Raw genomic sequence first — 8,149 nt, 5'->3', positions numbered from 1 at the left:
GTGAAGTAATGGCAAAAGGATATAGGACATTGGAAGAATAAAATTGCCATTACACTAATTATAGACAGAGTTTGGTGACTTTGTAGAGTAGCATTGGGACATAGAAGGTTTCTCAATTCTCTAATTTCCCCTCCTCGAATCCTCGGTAATGGAAAATGGAAAACCCGGAAATGGTTTTCGGCGTGCCATGTTGAAGGACATCTAATTTCTCTAAATGCACATCGAGGACCGAGGATCGAGCGTCGAGGAGGCTCTCTGGAGGAGCTATAACCGATGATACACTGATGGGTCCTCCACGGCTCCTCCGCGGATGCATTTCCGGCAAGAGTGATGTTTAAAAGAGTCGTGACGCACGGCCGGACTTATCTCAGCCAATGACAGCCCTGCATGCATCCTCTGGATATTATTTGTATCAACTGCTGTCATCGCGACGCGATGTTTACAGTGAGAACAGCTGTGAAGTCCGTGCAGAAAGCAGAGCAGTTGGCGCATTCACACCGCAGTACTTTTCCCACAAAGGGTCATGAGAACTTAGTTCATGAAAACTCTTTAGTTCTCATGAACTAAGTACAGATCGCGTTCACACCGGAATAAGTCCCTGAGGGAGGATTAGGCAAATGAAGCCGCTGACATCGCTTCTTCTGCTTTGGGTTTACTGGCAGGCCGCAAACAACTTTGCGGCGTATACTGCCACCCGAAGTCCCCGGAGTTGGGGACTGGCTTCAGTAGAAGCTGCTGGGACTCCCAGCAGCTTCTACTGAAGCCTTCCGAGTAAATCGCCAGAACGCCGACACCTCCTCATCTCCACCGCTCCCATGTTTTCTTTTGTGTTGCCATAAGTTAGTCTCTCTGCGTTTGTGCGCTGGGCTAATGCTAATAATGCCAATGCGAGGATAATAAAATGGCGGCTTCACAAAACTTTTGGGAGTTTTACGGGGCGTGGTTTTCATTCTGCCCAGCCAATCAGACATAGGAACCTTTTTCTCCCACGAAAGTGCCTGCTCTCTAGCAAGGACGGAAAAGGGGGTAAAAAGGTTCTCATGAACTAATTTTAGTTCCGGCTCTTTTTGGTGTGAACACGACATTTCGGAACTATATCGGAACTAAAGTGGGAAAAGTACTGCGGTGTGAACGCGGCTAGTGTGTATAATATATATCACTGAGTATAACAGGCCAACACATTACTCTCTTTATTTGCTTTAGTTTCGTAGATATCTACAAACAAAGAGTCGATATTTGTCTAACACCATTTTGTGCTTCACATAATAAAATACACAATGGCTGTAGCCTGATATTATATGCTTTAGGAGCTGTAGGTGCATGTTGTACAGCCTGTAAGTGCGTGTGGTACTGTGTGTGTGTGTGTGGTGTGTGTGTGTGTGTGTGTGTGCGTGTGTGCGTGCGTGCGTGCGTGCGTGAGTGTGTGTGTGTGTGTGTGCGTAGATGCGGCGGACAGACAGGTCTCAGTTGGTTTGGTGTCTTATGTTTACTTTTAATACTTAATAAAAAATTTGGCCCGTAATTTCATTTCCTCATTGTAGTGACCAGAGAGGGGGGAGGGATATATCCAGCCTGTGATAGTGTTACGTTATTATGCTGTGAGTGCTCTCATACTTGTTTGATTCTGAAATTGTATTTATATATATATAAAAATATATATATTGTAGTGCCGAGAGATAGGCAGTCAGAGGCGGTGCAAGGAAGGTGCAAAAGGGTATTTTATTGAGAAGTAACTAAGGTCATGTTGTCCGGTTGCAGTCCGGGAAGAAGAGAGTGAAGTCAGGAGGGCACACAACATATATAGAAAACACATAACATGTCCGTGTGGGAACAATACCCCCAACTGTAGTTCCATGTATGAATTATGTCCCAGTGTAGTAAATAGGTGGTCACCACAATATACAGTTTCTGTGGGGTGACGCATCTGAGGTGAGGCAGACCTCATCTGTGCCTCACTTTACCCCAGAGTAACTGGCTGGAGCGCGCTCACAAAATAAGTGCCATGCTAAATTAGTGTCCGCCAGTTCGTGTGGGGTGAAGTGAGGCAGAGCTCGTCCCTGCCTCACTTCTCATCGCTTCCATGTAGTTGTAGCGGAGCACGGCAAATTTGCCAATTTTGACTATAAAAAGCTATTGGAATCATACAGAAATCACATTTACAACACAGATCAGTGGAGACATTTTATTATTATTTAGTTTTTCTTTAGTTTTTTTCCCGTTACATTGGAGTATGACAGGTGAGGCTCTGCCTCCCCTAAGTTAGGCTACTGCACGTTGCTGGAAATTGTATATGTATATATATATGTGTGTGTGTAATGTATATGTCCGCATCTGTAGCCTGTTATTGTCTCATTTTACCGCACTGTGAATGAATTAAAAGTAAATATATAAGTGGTCATGAACACAGTTCTGTCCATCAGACAGAGTGCTGTGCCTCCTGTCATCATTAATGGACGTCTCTTTAAAATGACCGCTCAGAGGAGAGGATTTCTCATTTCTCTAACCGCCTGCTGCTTCCCCTCCTCTCTCCTCGGTTCTCCTTCTCGACTCGCATCTCCTGTGGGCGGGACTAAGACACGAGGATAGGAGTCGAGGAGGGGAGTCGAGGAGGGGAATTGGAGAATTGAGAAACATTCATAGAGAGGCGAATTCCCTCCCTTTCCGGTGGACCTCCATGGGACCTTATTTCGGAAAAATTATTTATTGAAGTCAATGGCGAGAGAAAAGTTATCTTTCGATCCCGTTTGAATGGTGCCACAAATTACACATATGATGTTTGTCAATTTAAAAGATAATTTTGCAAGTAAAACTGTGAAGTAAGACTTTTTTTGTGTGAAACCGCTCAATGAACTACATCTCTGGTCTCGGACAACTATACTATCGCCACAATGAAACACGTCCAGAAGAATGTCATGCAAAGCTGCCTGCCTGCCTGCCTTCCTTCGATCTTTTTAATGTTCAATGTTAACCATTTGTACAGATAGCATGAAGTAGAAAAGATCGCCAATGCTAATGTAGCGTTAGCATGTCTCCCCCGGGGGCATCCGGGCTTAAAGGTGTATTATAGAATGATCACACCAGTGTGACAGTAGCCTTCTCTTCAAATGGTTCACGAAATATGACTACTACTCTTATTGTTTAACATTTTGGGTTACTTAATGTTACTTCATGTTAAGGCTTAATACAAATGACAAGGCTAAGGCTGTAATGCTAACTAACGTGCTTGCTACTAGCTAGGTAGCTAACTTGATCGAGCCGCTCCTGGTCCTTTCATTAGACGGGAAGCGAAAGAACAAGCAAGACCCATTGCTGGTATGATTACAGCCTGGTACAAAGCACAAAGGCATCTTGTTAAAGTTATCTTATCTTAGCTATCTCTTATATTTAGTGGAGGAAAACAATTATGACATCAGTTATGACATCCCTTACGCGACTCTATGATGTGTAGTTTTTCTAGTTGCGTATTTTTCATAGTCTTATATTTCAACAGTTTTCAACGTTTTCTCTCCCCAATGACTTCATTACATTATTACATTACATTGCATTTAGCTGATGCTTTTATCCAAAGCGACTTACAATAAGTGCGTTCGACCAACAAAATACAAACTTGAAGAAAACAGAATCATATAAGTACATCAGGTTTCATAGAGCAAAAACATTTCAAGTGCTACTCAACTGGCTTTCGATAAGCCAGCCCTTTATTAGTATATAAGTGCTTTGTTAATAGTTCTATTGCTCGAAGTGGAGTCGAAAGAGATGAGTTTTCAGTCTGCACCGGAAGGTGTGTAAGCTATCTGCTGTCCTGATGTCAATGGGGAGCTCATTCCACCATTTTGGAGCTAGGATAGCAAACCCACGTGTTTTTGCTGATGGGAACTTGGGTCCCCTTCGCAGCGATGGTGCAGCGAGCCGTTTGGTTGATGCAGAGCGGAGTGCACGTGCTGGGGTGTACGGTTGAACCATGTCCTGGATATAGGAAGGGCCAGATCCATTCGCAGCATGGTACGCAAGTACCATTGTCTTGAAGTGGATTCTAGCAGTTATCGGAAGCCAGTGAAGGCAGCGGAGGAGTGGTGTGGTGTGGGAGAATTTAGGAAGGTTGAAGACCAGGCGAGCAGCTGCATTCTGGATGAGCTGCAGAGGTCGGATGGCACATGCAGGTAGACCAGCCAGGAGGGAGTTGCAGTAGTCTAGGCGTGAGATGACGAGAGCCTGGACCAGAACCTGCGTCACTTTCTGGGTCAGCTGGGGGCGTATCCTCCTGATGTTGTAAAGCGTGTATCTGCAGCAGCGGGTTGTAGCAGCGATGTTTGCAGTGAAGGACAGGTTGTTATCTAGGGTCACACCCAGATTCCTTGCAGTCTGAGTCGGGGAAACAACAGAGGTGCCAATGTTGATTGTTAGGTCAAGAGTGGGACAATCTTTTCCCGGAAGTAAAAGCAGTTCAGTCTTGTCTTGTCAAGGTTTAGCTTGAGGTGATGATCAGACATCCACTGAGAGATGTCAGCTAGACAAGCAGAGATGCGTGCGACGACCTGGGTCTCTGAGCGGGGAAAGGACAGGATTAATTGGGTGTCGTCAGCGTAGCAGTGGTATGAAAAACCATGCGGGCTAATGACAGATCCGAGCGAGTTTGTGTACAAGGAGAAGAGGAGGGGACCAAGAACAGAGCCCTGAGGGACCCCTTTAGTTAATTGACAAGGGTCGGACTCAGACCCTCTCCAAGTAACCCTGTAGGTGCGGTCTTTGAGGTATGAGGTGAGGAGGGAAAGTGCAGAGCCTGAAACTCCAAGTTCTTGGAGAGTGCGAAGGAGGATCTGATGATTCACCATGTCGAATGCAGCAGACAGGTCCAACAGGATGATGACAGAGGAGAGGGATGCTGCTTTAGCCGTGTGCAGTTCCTCAGTGACAGCAAGGAGGGAAGTTTCTGTGGAGTGACCTGCCTTGAAACCAGACTGGTGCGGATCCAGAAGGTTGTTCTGATGGAGATAGCAGGAGAGTTGTCTAAAGACAGCGCGTTCAAGTGTTTTAGACAGGAACGGGAGGAGAGACACAGGCCTGTAGTTTATAACATCTGACGGGTTGAGAGTGGGTTTCTTTAGGAGAGGGTTTACTCTTGCCTCCGTGAGACTATTTGGAAAGTGACCAGAAGTTAGAGAAGTGTTGATGAAATGGGTGAGTAACGGTAGAATATCAGGAGCGATAGTCTGAAGGAGGTTTGAAGGGATAGGGTCCAGAGGACAGGTGGTAGGGCGGGCAGAGGTAATGAGGGTAAGAACCAAAGGGGCTTTGGGGGGGTCCAGGAGGGAGGAGAAGATGGAAAATAGTTTTTTGGGATTGGAATAGGAAGATTGGATCTTATCTTGAAAGAAAGTGCTTTTTGCCTGAGAGATCGAAGCAGAGAAAGAGGAGAGGAGAGCCTGATAGGTTAGGAGGTCGTCACGGTGTTTGGATTTCCACCACTTTAATACATAATTTCTCCGAAATAAGGTCCCATGAGGTCCACCGGAAAGGGAGGGACTTCAGTTCAGTGCCACAGTTGTCACTGTCACTACCCGATCTGCACTGCGCATGTGCAAGATGGTCCGCCATATTTGACAACTACATATGGCAACTCTAATAGGACACTTGACACACTAGCGTTTGGCAAAGCAGAAAAAGAACACTCAAAAAACCCGACAATATTAATCTGAACGAGAGAGATGAGTTATTGTTATTACAACGTGACTTCACTATTATTTAACAACTCCTTTTATTAGGTCCTTTTATTGGGTTAAGTACATTGTCAGAATAATTGACAAATGGATTTAACTTCAGTTAGACAGCTATCATACTAAAGAAATATTGACTGTGAATGTATGCAATATGTATGGCATTCATAATTTAGATCTAATTGCATTAATTGTGAATGTCCTTCATTTTATTTCAAATAAAATAACAAAAGATTTTTGTATAGATATTTGAGACGTTTATGACTCGCGCATGCACGATGCAAATCGGGCAGCCGTCTAGACGTCAAATGTCCTATTTGAGTTGCCGTATGGAGTTGTTCAATATGGCGGACCATCTCGCACATGCGCAGTGCAGATCGGGCAGGGGTGCAGATCGGGTTGTGACAGTCACTTCCCGATCTGCATCTCTGCCCGATCTGCATTGCGCATGTGCGATATGCAGATCGGGCAGACTTCACTTTTAAATAACAACTCTTTTTATTGGGTTCTTTTATTTGGGGTTAAGTACATTGTCAGAATAAATGAGAAATGGATTGAACTTGTGTTAGACAGCTATCATACTGAATAAATATTTACTGTGAATGCATGCAAAAATGTCCAGTGAGGCAAAAAAGTATTTAGTCAGCCACCAATTGTGCATGTTCTCCCATTTAAAACGATGAGAGAGGCCTGTAATTTTCATCCTAGGTACACTTCAACTATGAGAGACAGAATGGGGGGAAATAATCCAGGAAATCACATTGTAGGATTTGTAATGAATGAATTGGTAAATTCCTCGGTAAAATAAGTATTTGGTCACCTACAAACAAACAAGATTTCTGGCTCTCACAGACCTGTAACTTCTTCTTTAAGAGCCTCCTCTGTCCTCCACTCGTTAACTGTATCAATGGCACCTGTTTGAATTCGTTATCAGTATAAAAGACACCTGTTCACAACCTCAAACAGTCACACTCCAAACTCCACTATGGCCAAGACCAAAGAGCTGTCAAAGGACACCAGAAACAAAATTGTAGACCTGCACCAGGCTGGGAAGACTGAATCTGCAATAGGCAAGCAGCTTGGTGTGAAGAAATCAACTGTGGGAGCAATTATTAGAAAATGGAAAACATACAAGACCACTGATAATCTCCCTCGATCTGGAGCTCCACGCAAGATCTCACCCCGTGGGGTAAAAATGATCACAAGAACGGTGAGCAAAAATCCCAGAACCACACGGGGGGACCTAGTCAATGACCTGCAGAGAGCTGGGACCAAAGTAACAAAGGCTACCATCAGTAACACACTACGCCGCCAGGGACTCAAATCCTGCAGTGCCAGACGTGTCCCCCTGCTTAAGCCAGTACATGTCCAGGCCCGTCTGAAGTTTGATAGAGAGCATTTAGATGATCCAGAAGAGGATTGGGAGAATGTCATATGGTCAGATGAAACCAAAATAGAACTTTTTGGTAAAAACTCAACTAGACGTGTTTGGAGGAGAAAGAATGCTGAGTTGCATCCAAAGAACACCATAGTAGTTATACCAATGCCCCTTTCGTCTCATTAGTATGCATGAAAAAGTGACAGGTGACACGCCCCCAATTATGCAAATGAGTTAAGTCCCGCCTCCCATTGTTCGAGATCCTTTGATGTGAGTGGGTACAATTATGTTAATGAGCTAAGTCCCACCTCCCTTTGTTCGAGATCCTTTGATGGATGTTATAAAAGGTAGGTGTGTAAAGCCCCCCCCCCCTGTGTAGTGCCTTTGTTGTCTAATTATTTGATGTGTTGATTAAGGCAGTCTCTTTGAAGTTATGCTGTCTGGCCCCTGTCCCCTCACACCCCTTTGTAGTCTAATCCTTTGATGTGAGGTGTTATAACAGGTAGGTGTGATATAAGCCTCTGATGTTAATCTCGGTGTTTATTAAGGCAGTTTCTTTGAAGTTATGCTGTCTGTCCCCTGTCCCCTCAGAGTTGTCTAATCTAATTAGCCTTTGATGTTTGCCCTTTGATGTGAGGTGTTATAACAGGCAGGTGTGAGTTCACACTGGTGTGTTATAAGCCTTTGATGTTAATCTAGGTGTCTATTTGAAGTTATGCGTGAGACTGTCTAGCCCCCCTCCCCCTCCCAGCCCAAGCCTCTCCCCTTTCTCCACCCCTTCCTTTGGCTATGACGCCAGCAGATAGTGGGGGGTGGAATTAGGTGAAAATAGAAATATGCTCAAACTAAATAAAAAGCCAGTCATTTCCACTTACCAAGTCACCTTTTTAAAAAGAAAAATGGCCAAGATACGCCTCGATATGGGTTTAATCAGCGAGAGGCCTGTGACAACTTACCGCCATCCGTCCGGAGCGCCAGTCAAGAAACGAATGCAGCATCTGTGCGGGAGAGAGAGAGAGAGAGAGAGAGAGAGAGTGAGAGAGAGAGCGAGAGAGAG

This window comes from Pseudochaenichthys georgianus, chromosome 6 (genome assembly GCF_902827115.2).
Source record: "Pseudochaenichthys georgianus chromosome 6, fPseGeo1.2, whole genome shotgun sequence".
Taxonomy (NCBI): domain Eukaryota; kingdom Metazoa; phylum Chordata; class Actinopteri; order Perciformes; family Channichthyidae; genus Pseudochaenichthys; species Pseudochaenichthys georgianus.
The sequence above is the reverse complement of the archived record's forward strand: the minus strand, read 5'-3'. Positions refer to the sequence as shown.